This window comes from Pongo pygmaeus, chromosome 7 (assembly GCF_028885625.2).
Source record: "Pongo pygmaeus isolate AG05252 chromosome 7, NHGRI_mPonPyg2-v2.0_pri, whole genome shotgun sequence".
NCBI lineage: Eukaryota > Metazoa > Chordata > Mammalia > Primates > Hominidae > Pongo > Pongo pygmaeus.
The window spans coordinates 1,933,829-1,949,579 of record NC_072380.2 but is presented as its reverse complement, the minus strand read 5'-3'; the positions used below and the strand labels follow the sequence as shown (position 1 = coordinate 1,949,579).

General features: G+C 42.4%; 1 long non-coding RNA gene across 1 annotated transcript in view; it reads right to left on the bottom strand.

The window, feature by feature from the left end:
* The window catches only part of LOC134739981 (uncharacterized), a 40,288-nt gene extending 25,011 nt beyond the window's left edge, over window positions 1-15,277 (bottom strand). Inside the window, exons 1-2 of the long non-coding RNA XR_010127143.1 lie at window positions 15,219-15,277; window positions 12,490-12,585 (exon numbers count right to left, since the gene is read on the bottom strand). This is a non-coding gene — a long non-coding RNA (uncharacterized LOC134739981). The remainder of the gene's footprint in view (window positions 1-12,489; window positions 12,586-15,218) is intronic.
* Between the last annotated feature and the right edge of the window lie 474 nt (window positions 15,278-15,751).

The window sequence follows — 15,751 nt, the reverse complement described above, 5'->3', positions numbered from 1 at the left end:
TTTTAGCATGAAGGGTTGTTGAATTTTGTCAAAGGCCTTTTCTGCATCTATTGAGATAATCATGTGGTTTTTGTCTTTGGTTCTGTTTATATGCTGGATTACATTTATTGATTTGCATATATTGAACCAGGCTTGCATCCCAGGGATGAAGCCCACTTGATCATGGTGGATAAGCTTTTTGATGTGCTGCTGGATTCGGTTTGCCAGTATTTTATTGAGGATTTTTGCATCAATGTTCATCAAGGATATTGGTCTAAAATTCTCTTTTTTTGTTGTGTCTCTGCCAGGCTTTGGTATCAGGATGATGCTGGCCTCATAAAATGAGTCAGGGAGAATTCTCTCTTTTTCTATTGATTGGAATAGTTTCAGAAGGAATGGTACCAGTTCCTCCTTGTACCTCTGGTAGAATTCGGCTGTGAATCCATCTGGTCCTGGACTCTTTTTGGTTGGTAAGCTATTGATTATTGCCACAATTTCAGCTCCTGTTATTGGTCTATTCAGAGATTCAACTTCTTCCTGGTTTAGTCTTGGGAGAGTGTATGTGTCGAGGAATTTATCCATTTATTCTAGATTTTCTAGTTTATTTGCATAGAGGTGTTTGTAGTATTCTCTGAAAATCCTAGAAGAAAACCTAGGCATTACCATTCAGGACATAGGCATGGGCAAGGACTTCATGTCTAAAACACCAAAAGCAATGGCAACAAAAGCCAAAATTGACAAATGGGATCTAATTAAACTCAAGAGCTTCTGCACAGCAAAAGAAACTACCATCAGAGTGAACAGGCAACCTACAAAATGGGAGAAAATTTTCCCAACCTACTCATCTGACAAAGGGCTAATATCCAGAATCTACAATGAACTCCAACAAATTTACAAGAAAAAAACAAACAACCCCATCAAAAAGTGGGCAAAGGACATGAACAGACACTTCTCAAAAGAAGACATTTATGCAGCCAAAAAACACATGAAAAAATGCTCACCATCACTGGCCATCAGAGAAATGCAAATCAAAACCACAATGAGATACCGTCTCACACCAGTTAGAATGGCAATCATTAAAAAGTCAGGAAACAACAGGTGCTGGAGAGGATGTGGAGAAATAGGAACACTTCTACACTGTTGGTGGGACTGTAAACTAGTTCAACCCTTGTGGAAGTCAGTGTGGCGATTCCTCAGGGATCTAGAACTAGAAATTCCATTTGACCCAGCCATCCCATTACTGGGTATATACCCAAAGGACTATAAATCATGCTGCTATAAAGACACATGCACACGTATGTTTACTGAGGCATTATTCACAATAGCAAAAACTTGGAACCAACCCAAATGTCCAACAATGATAGACTGGATTAAGAAAATGTGGCACATATACACCATGAAATACTATGCAGCCATAAAAAATGATGAGTTCATGTCCTTTGTAGGGACATGGATGAAATTGGAAATCATCATTCTCAGTAAACTATCGCAAGAACAAAAAACCAAACACCGCATATTCTCACTCATAGGTGGGAACTGAACAATGAGAACACATGGACACAGGAAGGGGAACATCACACTCTGGGGACTGTTGTGGGGTGGGGGGAGGGGGGAGGGATAGCACTGGGAGATATACCTAAGGCTAGATGACAAGTTAGTGGGTGCAGCACACCAGCATGGCACATGTATACATATGTAACTAACCTGCACATTGCGCACATGTACCCTAAAACCTAATGTATAATAATTAATTAATTAATTAATTTAAAAAAAATCAAGAACAAAAACACGTAAAGTTTCTTATCCCATAGACCCTTTTACAAATAATGATGTTTCAGTGCATATAATAAATACTAAATTTATATGGAAAACACACACACACATTAAATATTTAAAAGAAGAGACAATGATTCAACAAAAAGAGATCTTGCCATGGCCAGGTGATGGTGGATGGCTTTGTGACAGGGCTAGATCCTGAACAGGCAGGTGCAGAAATTCCTCAGAATGCCAAAAAATACTGCATCTGCCCATGATTACAGCCAGTTTCCAGAGGCAAGGCACTGCATAGCCTTAACAGTTCCTCAGTGAGTGTAGGTACTCAGAAAATAACACTTTTTTAACCCACTGTTGTCAAATAATGTGCAAACATTTATTAAACTGAAATTGTGGGAACTTGACAAAAAATGACCTGTTCAATGGAACTATGAATTAAATTGTCATAATTGACATGTAAATAATACTGTAACTTTGACAAAGCTCTACCACGAATATTTTTCTTATTCTAGATGCCAAATGCATTGAAGGGAATATAAATAAACTTGCTGAGACTTAGCCCAGATCTCTGCTACCCTGGTGGGATTTTTCTGTCTTTGAATAGATATGATAGTATTTGATGTATTCTTTCATCCCTTTGACCTTGCAAGTAATATTAGGTAACAACCACACCTTTGTCATGCATTGACAATTTTGCTCAAACATAATTATGTATGTAAATAAGAGTCTAAGTCCATCCTTTCTTTGGGAAGTCCTCATTTTACTTAGATTACTCAAGCAACCATCAAGTTCCACCTATTGGACATGGCAAACAATCTTGTCAAACTCTGGAGTGGCTAAGTTTACCATCCTGCGGATGAGAAAATGAGAGTCCCTGGCTCATACCTGACATTGCTGCCGTCTTTGAAACTCAAGACTTTCTGCTTCCAAAACCTCTAGACTTTGTCCTTGCCTTCACATTGGATGGCACCCAAACAGAAAAAATATTAAAATGTTGCAAAATGTTAATTTATACCACTCCTTAAGCTATTCTTATAAGGCAGGTCTAGTGGTGATAAGCTTCCTTAGCTTTTGTTTATCTGAGAAAGTCTTTATCTTTCATTTTTAAATGGCAGAATTGCTAAGCATACTATTCTTGAACAGAAGGTATTTTTTCTTTCATCACTTTGATTATATCATCACACTAACTTCTAGCCTGCAGAGTTTCTCCTTATAGTCTTATGAGAGTTCCTTTGTACACAGCAAGTCACTTTTTCTCACTGCTTTGAAAATTCTCCCTGTCTATTGGCAATTTGATTATAATATGTCTCAGTGTGGATCTCTGTATTCATCTGATTTGCTGTTTGACTTCTCAGATTGAGGTTTCTATTTCTTTCTCCATGTCTCAGAAGTGTTCAGCCATTGTTTTTGTGAATCTGCTTCCTGCCCTGTTCTCTTCTCCTTCTTGAACTCCAGTAATGTGTGCAACAACTTGATGGTGTCCCACAGGTCCCTTAAACTATCTCCACTCTTATTCCTTATTATTTTTTTCTCCTCAGATTGATTTCCAATGCACTCTCTTCGAGTTTGCTGATTCTCTCTTCTGATTGATATCATTTGCTGTTGAAGCCCTCTATCGAATATTTTAGTTCAGTTGTATTTTTAGCTCTATGATTTCCATTTGGCACTTTTTAATATTTCCTCTTTCTTTGTTGAAATTCTCACTTCGTGCATGCATTGCCCTCCTGACCCCAGTGAGCATTTTTATCACTGTTATTTCAAATTCTCTATTGGGTAAATCACTTGAGATAAGTGATTAGGCCTCATATCCTCATATCCTATAGCCACATAACCACCTCCTATAACCTATAACCACATAACCACTTGAGATTAGTGATTTACCCAACAGAGAATTTGAAATAAGTGATAAAAATGGAGATCATTTCATAAGGGTCAGTTTCTAAAAATGTATCTTGTTCTTTTATTTGGAACATATTTCCCTGTCTCTTTATTTTCCTCAACTCTCAGTGTTGGTTTCTGTGCATTGGATAAGGCAACTACCTTTCCCATTCTTGTCAGAATGGCCTTTTGTAGAAGATGGACCTCACCAATCAGCCTGATCAGAGATTCTATGTGCCTTTCAAAACTTTGTGCTTGTCTAGCTGCTCTCTTTGTTCATAATGGCCCTTATGAGATTAGTGTGTGCAACATCCTGTCAACCCCACAATAGGCAGGATAGAAGCTGGTCCCTCAAGACGCAGCTGGGAAAGCTAGAGTGGTAGATGTGTGCTCCAGTACTTTTGATCCTCAGGGAGAAGCTGAGAGCTGGAGTTTATCTCCCACTTATTCTGCATTAAGCCTGGAAGAGGATCTGTGGCCAATGGCTGCACACTCATTCACACCACACACTCTGATCCTAGGTGGTGTAGCCACTGGACATGCTTGCACACCTGTTTAAAACTCACACGTTTGTTCTCTGTGATCTAGGGAGACTTGCGAATTCAAGGTCCCTTTTGCTTGCAAAGCTAGGCAATTTAGGAGGCAGTTCCTCAGGTGGGAGCTGTAAAACTTAGGATAATCAATCTGTGAAGAAAAAAAAACTTCCACGGAGAATCTGAATTTATCACTAGAATGAGCCAGGGAAGAAGATGTAAAAGTTCACCCATTCCTGTTCAGGCTCCTTCACATCCTATTGTCTATCTGCCCTGTAGACTCTCAGATGCAGGCTACTGAAAGCCTGACCCTCAGGTATGTGCAGACAAGCCCCTCCCAGGAAGAAAATGGGAGTCGTGTATTTTAGTCTCTTCTCTGCACTAATTCTGGGGTGCATTGTCACTCAAAGTCCTCAAATGCTCACTTAAAACCACCTCTTTGCTCTCTGTGGTCTAGGAACGCTCACAAACGCCCAGTCCCTTTTGCTTTTAGAGCTAGGTGACTTATGAAACAAAGTCTCCAGGTGAACCATAAAAGCTAGAGCACCATATCTGTAGTGGAAGCCTTTCACTCCTCAGGCAGTAGTTGGGAGCTGGGGGTTCCTTTTTGATTATATTGCACAGTGCTTGGGGAGGGACTTGTGCCTAATACGGCTCAGCTTTTCCTACATGTTTTGATACAGATGTTTTCTCAGTGACTCATGGTGTAGGAGTATCTCAGCCAGTTTCTGAATTTTCTCAGAGGAAATGTTCCACATGTAGATGTTTATTCAGTGCACTCATGGGAGGAGGTAAAGCCAAGAGCCTCATTCTGCAATTCTCCTGACACCCTTCCTCCTGCTATATTTTTCAATTAGTGGAATTAGAGGCCTCTAAGCAGCATTTTTGTCTGTCTGTGTGGTTTGTTGTTGATGCTGTTGTTTGTTTTTGCTTTCTTTCTGATAAGACAGGTGATCCAGCCCCAGCAAACATTTAGGCAATGCCTACAGTGTGCCAAAGACCGCACTAAGCCCTCATATGCTTCTTCAGCAATAGTATCTCTTTAGTATAGAAAAAGACAAGATTCAGCTGATCATTTTTTTTTCCTGTTGGGCAAGAAAATATTTAAGGCTTTATCTTCAGCTTACTCATATCTGGGAAGAGCGTTATCTTAAATCTTTCTTTAGTTGAAAAAAAAATAGCCATGAAAAAGATTTCCATAACCCTTAGGTTTAATTTGTTCCCAGGTTAGTAATAGGTGTTCTATTGAGAATCCCCTTACTACAGTCTACCAAAAGAAACACTATTTATTATTTTCCTTCTATGTCTACGGTCAGCAAATTGGTGTTAAGAGTACCATATATATTTGCATTAATTTTAAAAAGCTATCCAACCTCAATGCAAATATCTGCAATAACCCGTTCCTATGGCATGGAGGTGGTTATGTGGTTATAGGACATGAGGATATGTGGCCTAATTTTCAGTCCTCACACAACTGACACGGAGCTGGCTCTGTGTTTGTGTAAAAGGGAGCTGACGGGAGATTGAGGAAGGTGGACCCCAGGCCTGCTCAAGGAAGCACACGCTTCCCCAGAGAAGTGCCTGGACATACAACTGATCCACTTCCAGTTTCTCAGAGTTGAAATGGGAGAACAGGCCCCATCTCACGGAGTCATGAACCCCAACCACAGAGGTGACTTAAGGCTTCCACGGCCAGCCTGTCAGTGATGCAGCCCCTCCCGGGAGTCCTTCTGCTCTGCTGACCACTGGACATTACCTCCCGTGAGCAAGGGAGGTTCTCTCGGGTTGGCCTACTCTTTCCTTCCCTTTCTTCCCTTTCTTGCTCCTATTTTCATAAGGAGCAAGTTCAACCACACACCCAGGTAAACTTGTAGTAAGCATCAACCAAATACCCTGAATCTAAAATAAAAGTATGAATATATCTAAATATTTCAGTTCTCAAGTTTCCATTCACTTTTAGCAACTGGTGACTTGTTTCTTCTAACGTAGAGAATGTCTGATATTCCAATCGGGATAATTATTTAAAAGCAATGTTTATGGGATCCTATCATGTGACACACCCCAAGTTAAGTATTTTACAAATACAATCTCATATATTCCTCATGGAAATCAGAGGAAAAGGTGACATCAGCCCCTGTGTACAGTTAGGAGCCCGAGGCCAAAGAAAGAGGCCTGCAGCCCTGTTCACAAAGCCAACCAGATCAAAGCCAGCCTTGTCAACATGAATATCCACACGCTTTCACTGAAAAGTTTTGTTTTCTCACAGATCCAACTTCCCTGATTCATATTATTGTTTTGTGCTGGGTACCTAAATCACATTTCTTCTTTGCCAAGGCAAGAGTGAATTTTCACTGAAAATAAAGACAAGCTGACTTGAGGGCAAATCTTGAATCAGGCTAAGGGAAATACTGACCACCTATTATGGTCAAAACCTTAAATACATACAATTTTTATTTTTCAATTATACCTCAACAGAGCTGGAAAAATAAGATTACTACAACCTCAGCATCAATGTTTTACCCAATTCCAGTGAAGAACACATGATCCTTTAGACAGATAGATGGGGCACTAACTTTCTAGTAACATTCATTTTTCTTCCGTATTTTTCCTTTATCTCAGTTTTGTTTACTTTTATGTAATTTTTATAATAACAGGAGCTCTTCTTGGAATAAATACGTATGACAGATATGATAGCAACAACTTCTTGGAAGCTGCTTGCTGATCAAATGACTTATATTTATAGAATTCTGTTCAATTAATGCCATTTTGGTGCTTAATGTGTCACAGAAAGATTTGAGGAAAGATAGCTGAATATCAAGGCATTTATGTTTTCTAAAGCTCCACAGTAAATAATGAACTCATAAATTAAAGCCACCTAAGGGGAATATTTGAGTCTGAACTGAAGGCAAATGACATGTTGATTGAGAGCCCCTCCAATAAAAATCAATGAGAACAAATGTGTTCAAGGGAGCAGAAAACTCAATTGATCCCTGGAGGACCACACCCTCCAGCTCCCTCGGAGACGGATCATTTAGCTCAAACTTCTTATTTTCAATTACTGAGTAGTGTCATTGAGATACACTAAGTTACAATTTCTGTCTGCTACATGAAGTATTAATGTTCCCGCCCAAATCTCATGTCAAATTGTAATCCCTAATGTTGGAAGAGGGGCCTGCTGGGAGGTGATTGAAACACAGGGGCAGATTTTTCCTTGCTGTTCTCGTGACAGTGAGTTCTCAGAAGAGCTGGTAGTTTAAAAGTGTGTAGCACCCTCCCCTGCCTTCACTCTCTTCCTCCTGCTCCAGCCATGTAGGACGTGCCTGCTTCCCCTTTGCCTTCTGCCATGATTGTAAGTTTCCTGAGGCCTCCCCAGACATGCTTCTTGTACAACCTGAGGAACCGCGAGCCAATTAAACCTCTTTTCTTTATCAATTACCCAGTTTGGGGCATTTCTTGAGAGCAGTGTGAGAAAGGACTAATACAACACCTTTCATCCACCAGGTCAGCACCATTATCCAGTAGATACTTGGGACCAGCTGATGTAGTTCATTTATGGGATTATCACTGGGTCTTTATTTTCTATCTTCCAAACTATAATAAGATTTAGCCTAATGTTATATATATTCCATATATTTATAAAATTAATAAATATTTTATATGATTATATATATTTTATAAATATATAAATTATATTTATATAATTTTTGAAATAGATGCACTTATTAGAATATGTATATACACAAGAGTGCCTATTATTTCAAAAATTATGTAAAAGTAAACAAGAAAACAGATAAAGGGAAAACAGGATAGAAGAAAAATGAACAGTACTAGGGAGACAGTGCCCCACATATCTGTCTAAAGGATGTGTTCTTCACTGGAATTGGGTAGAAACATTGATGCTGAGGTTATAGTAACCAAATCTTATTTTTCCAGCTTTGTTGAAGTATAATTGTATAATTGAAAAATAAAAATTATATATATTTAAGGCGAACAACTTTACATTTTATGTGCATGTACTCCGTGAGGTAATTACCATGCTCAAGCCAATTAACATATCCATCCCCTCACATGGTCACCATTTCCTGGTTTTTAGGGTGAATAATTAAGTTTTAAATGGTCATTTGTTTGTAAAGAAAGCAATTACTGTGTTAGCATATCGATAGACCTCAATGGAATCCATGATTACAATTTTGAAAAGAAACCCCATTTTCTTTATCAGATTAACTTGAGACAACATCACCTTGGAAAAGCTGCTGGTTGGCTTGAACATAGAAATCAGAAGTATGTTCCCAGAAAAAAAAAATAAAGGAGATAGAAGTGAAACCTCAGGAAAATAGATTCAAAACATGGGGAAAAAAGCACATACATGAAAAAAATTAGTCTTCCCCAGCCCTAAATGTGGGCAGGGCATGAATGAGATAAGCAAGACAGATGGAGATGGATTTGAATTCTAAGACTTTTCAGCTTCTTCGTGTTGTCCTCTAAATAGGGATCTTTTCAGGTGAGAGACCCAGTAAAATCTGGCAGATGGCATTCCAAAGACACGTGGTTCTGTGAAAGCAGTTACATGAGGAACCAACAGTGAGCTGAGAGCCAGGTTCTCCTGGTCTGACTGACCCCTCCCAGAGGCTACGATCCTGCCACCCTGAGGCACAGAGGATGCTCAGACAGGTCCCAGAACCTCTCCTGAACTGAGTCAAGGGGAACGGGTCTTAACATCGGGCAGGTCCCCAGAACCTCTCCTGAACTGAGTTGAGGGGAGTGGGGCTTAACATCGGACAGGTCCCAGAACCTCTCCTGAACTGAGTTGAGGGGAGTGGGGCTTAACATCGGACAGGTCCCCAGAACCTCTCCTGAACTGAGTTGAGGGGAGCGGGGGATAACGTACAAAGTACAGAAAAGATACAGAATGGCGAAAAGAAGTGGGAAGATCACAGAAGTCTGTCTCATCTGAGGTCTTCCATGCTGCTCCGTCTCGTGTCCCCTTAGAAAACGCAGCTCTCCTTTCAGAAATAGCACAGCTTCAGGGAACAGACATCCCTTTGAAGGACAGCATTATCAACATAGGAGGGAAATTGCCTAACAAGTAGAATCCTGTAGTTCAATAACATACACTTTGATAGCTTAGAAAGTAAGCTCCGTACAGAAACTGATGCTCATCTTTGGGGAGTGTCTTGGACACATATCAGGGTTAAAGAACACATATGCCAGACATTGCTACTAGAAACCATGTCTTCAGCCTAGAAAATAGAACTAACTGGACTGCTGCAAGCACCATGTCCCCCCATGAAGGAGTCTGGATGTATGAATAAAGATGCCTCTGCCTCACCCTTCAAAAACCCACTACTTAATGAAAGACACACATTCACACATCCCTTTCCCATAAATATTCCCGATGCTTCCCCTTTGAGGAAAATGGCAGACAAGGATAGTATAGAAAAATTCTTCCTACAAACAGCTAGAAATGCTATTACTTCAGTGGTTTGGTTTTTGTTTGCTTGTTTTGTGATACTTGAAAGACTGAAGTTCTCAGTGGTAGGAGAGAGGGTTGGAGCAGGAAGAGCTGAGAATGTCAGCTGAGCCAAGCTCGCTGGGCTACGTGGCCGACCAAGATATGCTAACAGGATCCTATGGCCAAAAAGGGCAGGTCAGCATCACATGCCAATTAGAAGGGGGCCAAAGTCCAGACACTGGCAACCCCTACTGCTGGCGGGGATGTGGAGCAGCAGGAGCTCTCACCCACTGCCATGGGAATGCAAAATGGGGCGGCCACTGTGGAAGACAGTATGGCTTCTTACAAATCTAAATAGACTTATACCATACAATCCGGCAGTCCCACCATACACTCTGGCAGTCACACCATTCAATCCGGCAGTCACACCATACAATCTGGCAGTCGCACCACACACTCTGGCAATTACACCATTCAATCCGGGAATCACACCACACACTCCGGCAGTCACACCACACACTCCAGCAGTCACACCACACACTCCGGCAGTCACATCATTCAATCTGGCAGTCACACCACACACTCCAGCAGTCACATCATTCAATCTGGCAGTCACACCACACACTCCAGCAGTCACATCATTCAATCTGGCAGTCACACCACACACTCCGGCAGTCACACCACACACTCCAGCAGTCACACCACACACTCCAGCAGTCCCACCATACACTCCGGCAGTCCCACCACACACTCTGGTAGTCCCACCACACACTCTGGCAATTACACCATTCAATCCGGGAATCACACCACACACTCCGGCAGTCACACCACACGCTCCAGCAGTCACACCACACACTCCAGCAGTCACATCATTCAATCTGGCAGTCACACCACACACTCCAGCAGTCCCACCACACACTCCGGCAGTCACACCACACGCTCCAGCAGTCACACCACACACTCCAGCAGTCACATCATTCAATCTGGCAGTCACACCACACACTCCAGCAGTCACATCATTCAATCTGGCAGTCACACCACACACTCCGGCAGTCACACCACACACTCCGGCAGTCACACCACACACTCCGGCAGTCACACCACACACTCCAGCAGTCCCACCATACACTCCGGCAGTCCCACCACACACTCTGGTAGTCCCACCACACACTCCGGCAGTCGCACCATACAATCTGGCAGTCACACCACACACTCCGGCAGTCACACGCCTTGGTGTTTACCCAAAGGAAGTGAAACATATTAACACAAAAACCTGCCCATGGATGTTTCTATGCGTATTTAGAATTATGACAGTTTCCTGTTGGAATAGTCCTTTTACCATTGTATAATATCCCTCTTTGTCTTTCTTAACTGTTGTTGCTTTAAAGGTTGTCTGATATAAGAATAGCTGCTTCTACTTGCTTTTGGTGTCCATTTGCATAGAATATCTTTTTCCATCCCTTTTAAATGTATGCGAGTCCTATGTGTTAGGTGAGTCTCCTGAAGACAGCAGAAAGAATGTAAAATTTTTAAATCACAAGACAATACTATGGAAATTCAATTGTAATGAGTTGGGTAAACCTATACAAAATGATCATTTTAAAAATATATTATAATTGTCTCAAAATAAATAAAAAGAATAACTAGTCCTATAACCTTTTGTGAAAGCAAACCACAAAACAACATAAGCCCTAGATCACATTACAAGTGATTTCCACCAAACTTTCAAGGAAGACCTAATCTATGATTGATACCAAAACCAGAAACGGTAGAACTTTAATTACAGGAAAGATAAATGCAAACATTTCTAATAAAACATTTGCAAATATGTCAGCAACATTTATTTATACATACATCATGAGCCCAATAGTTTAACAAGAGTATCCATGAATATAATTTAATACATTAACCAGACTAAAAGAGAAAATAGGAAGATAAGTATTGCAGTAGCTCTGATAAAATATTGAAGAAATTTAACGACCATTTGCCACTTTTAAATGAACACAAGCAACTCTTAGCCACTAGGAGCAGGAAGGAACTCAATTATCCTAACGAGTGGAACCACCAAAAGCTTACCAGGAGCCTCACTCTAGCGAAACGTCAGAAACATCCCCCAGGTGTGCTTGGTGCAATATTCTCTCCTCTTGGAGGTTGCCAAGCTTACCAAAAGCTTACCAGGAGCCTCCCTCTAGCCAAATGTCAAAAACATCCCCCAGATATGCTTGCTGCAATGCTGTCTCCCATTGGCTGTTACCAAGCTTACCAAAAGCTTACCAGGAGCCTCCCTCTAGCCAAACATCATCAGAAACATCCCCCAGGTGTGCTTGCTGCAACACTCTCTCCTCTTGGCTGTTACCAAGCTTATCAAAAGCTTACCAGGAGCCTCACTGTAGCCAAACACCAGAAACATCCCCCAGCTGTGCTTGCTACAATACTCTCTCCTCTTGGCTGTTACCAAGCTTATCAAAAGCTTACCAGGAGCCTCACTGTAGCCAAACACCAGAAACATCCCCCAGGTGTGCTTGCTACAATACTCTCTCCTCTTGGCTGTTACCAAGCTTATCAAAAGCTTACCAGGAGCCTCCCTCTAGCCAAACATCATCAGAAACATCCCCCAGGTATGCTTGCTGCAACACTCTCTCCTCTTGGCTGTTACCAAGCTTATAAAAAGCTTACCAGGAGCCTCACTGTAGCCAAACATCAGAAACATCCCCCAGGTGTGCTTGCTACAATACTCTCTCCTCTTGGCTGTTACCAAGCTTATCAAAAGCTTACCAGGAGCCTCACTGTAGCCAAACATCAGAAACATCCCCCAGGTGTGCTTGCTGCAACACTGTCTCCTCTTGGCTGTTACCAAGCTTACCAAAAGCTTACCAGGAGCCTCCCACTAGCCAAACATCATCAGAAACATCCACCAGGTGCGCTTGCTGCAATACTCTGTCCTCTTGGCTGTTGCACTGGACATTTAACCTGAGAATGTAACACAAAAAATAAAACTCAGGAGAATTGTAAAGAAAGAAAGGAAATTGTTATTTGCAGTCGATATGGTCATCGACATAGAAAAGCAAAGCAGATCAAAAGTCATTAGCCCTAACGACAGAGTAAAGCAACGACAAGGACAACGCCATCCCAGAGTCAGCACCCGAGTCACAAGCGTCCACTGTGTTCAAAAACGCAGAGACCTCTGTTGCACACAGAGCAGCACAGGGGCCACAGGAGAAACTTCACAGCCTTTCCAGAGAGCAATTCGGCAATCCCTGTTGAAGCTGGCGCATCATTTCTTCCACCCAGCAGTTCCGCGTTTACACTTAGAAAACTCTCATAAATATTCACAAAGAGGTGTTAATAAAGATGTTTGTTGAATTCTACTTACGGTATCAAAATTAGAAACAACCTAATTATTTCTCAGTAGAAAAATATAGAACTACTTAGGCGGATAAAGAATAAAAAGAGGGCTGGGCGTGGTGGCTCACGCCTGTAATCCCAGCACTTTGGGAGGCCAAGGCGGGCAGATCACCTGAGGTCAGGAGTTTGAGATCAGCCTGGCCAACTTGGCAAAACCCCGTCTCTACTAAAAATACAAAAATTAGCATGGTGTGGTGGCGGTCGCCTGTAATCCCAGCTACGCAGGAGACTGAGGCAGGAGTATCGCTTAAACCCAGGAGACAGAGGTTACAGTGAGCCAAAATCTTGCAACTGCACTTCAGCCTGGGCAACAGAGCGAGAATCTGTCAGGAAGGGAAGGGAAGGCGGGGCCAGGGGCCGGGGGCAGAGAAGGAAGAGGCAAGAGAATGTTATGTACCAACTTCAAGCAAGACAGTGGTAAATTCTGGAGTGGAAGAGGGAAAGGATGGGCGTCCAGGTTTAACTTCGAATATTTAAGTGTGAACACACGTGCCTGTGCGTTTCCCTGTCACATGTTTTTCTGAAGTGTTCTAAGTGTTTTTAAATTTTTAATTATAAAACTATCAAACTAAAATAGATCAATGCATAGCAAACACGGATGGGAGAGAAGGAGAAATGGAGGGAAGAAAAACAAAGAGAGTACCCCAGCAAAAATTTCCAAAATTATCCTTTAGAATTTACAAAGTGGCACAGTTGTTCTTGATTTGGTTATATACAGACAGAACAAGCTCATCTGGGTTGATAAATTATAATATATGCAGCAGTGTTTGCTTTAATATGTACCAGGGCTGATTTACAGGTTATTTTTAACTAGATATTTCCTCAAATGTCTCTAGTCCTGCCAGGTGGGCTAATAAGAACGAATCTAGCAGAGGCTCTGACGTGATTTGCTTCGATTTGTTTATACTTTAGGTAATATTGATGAAGCACCTGTCGTGGGCCAGGCAGAACTCTCAGAGCAAAGATGCAGCCGTGAAGAACACAGGTGTGCTGCCCTCATGGAGCCACGGCGCATAAATGGTAAGGATGGTGTGTGTTAACTGCCTGCATGTTTGCAATAGTGCTGTAAGCTAACTGGAAAACAGAGTTAGTCCGTGTAAACATTTCTTCTATGACCTTGTTCACATTCACTCTTTTGCTCAGTAAATCCTTTGCTCATTAATAATTCTAAACAAAATTTACCTTGGTGCCAAACTAAGTTATCTCACATTTCACATTAAAGGGCCCAAAGAAAGTGAGATTGTGCCAGCATTGTGCATATCAGTTAATAACGTGAACTCTTGCTGTAATAACGCAGTGTCCACCCACTGATGTATTGCTTGATTCCAACCCCTAGTGAGCAGCTATTCTGTGCACTGGTAGCACTAAGAGGCAGAGGAGCCCAGGGCTGGGTGGTCTCAAATGCTCAGGGAATGAGCGATGGAATGAATGAATGGTGTCACTGCTTGGATAGAGGTAGGAAGTATTTTCTCAAAACACTGTAAAGCAGGTAGCAATGGTGTAGACATGGAACATTTTTTACAAGCTGGAACATTTCTTACAAGACATCTTTTACAAGACATGGAACATTTTTTACATGGAACATTTTTTACAACATTTCTAAAAGCAGCACATCTTTCTCTCCAGCCCTCCACCCACTGCTTTCCCCTGGCTGTTCTCTGTCTGTCTTTGAGCAGGCTCTGGCTCCGGGGTAACGTGGGGTGTGCATCTCTGAGGGTGGTTGTGAGGTTTAAATGCACTAATTCTGGCCGGGTGTAGACATGGAACATTTTTTACAAGCTTGCTTATGGCCAGGCGGGGTGGCTAACACCTGTAATCCCAGCACCTTGAGAGGTCGAGGCCAGCAGATGGCTTCAGCCCAGGAGAGACCAGCCTGGGAAACATGGTGAAACCCTATCTTTACTAAAAATACAAGAACTAGCCGGGCATGGTGGTGCGTGCCGGTAATCCCAGCTACTCTGGAGGCTGAGGCATGAGGATGGCTTAAGCCTGGGAGGCAGAGGTTGCAGGGAGCCCAGACTGAGCCCCTGCACTCCAGCCTGGGCAACAGAGGGAGACTCTGTCTCAAAATAAATAAATAAATTTAAAAATAAAAGCCTCCCTTGTACTCAGGTAGCCTAGTTGACAGATAAATAGAAGGACTTGGGTTTTTTTCTTCTTTGTTTCAATGTTTAAAAGAAAAACATGGAAATACATACCTGCAAGTTTTCCTCTATTCGGGCAAAAGAACTGAAGCCATACTGAAAACAGCCACTCTGTGACAGCAAACAGCAGCCTGGAGGTGGGGTTGGAAGGTTCCCACTTCCGGAGCGGGCTCTGACCATTTGATGGAGCAGGCTCTGCTGATGCAGGCCCCACCCACCTGGTGGAGCTTGCCACGCCCACCCAACAGAGGGCCACGCCCACCCGCTGAGGCAAGTTCCTAGGTTCCCTGTCCCTCTGGCTGGCTGCAGCCTGCCTTAGGCTACCACAACAAGCATACAATCCCTTTCCCAGCAAGAAGGTCTGTACTGGGCCCAGGCTCCCTTCTGTGCCTCCAGGGAGCTTTGAGGTCGCTGGTGCCAGAGCTCCAGAAGATTTAGTCTTATTTTGCTCCTAGGTCTACACCCTGTTGCTGTCCCCACTGTCCTGACATCCAGTCTGGCACTTCCTCAGCACCTGGCTGGGAGGCACTCTCTGCCTCATAAGCGAGCTCACCTGGGCTGGGTCCTGGGTGCTTCTCCCTCTTGTC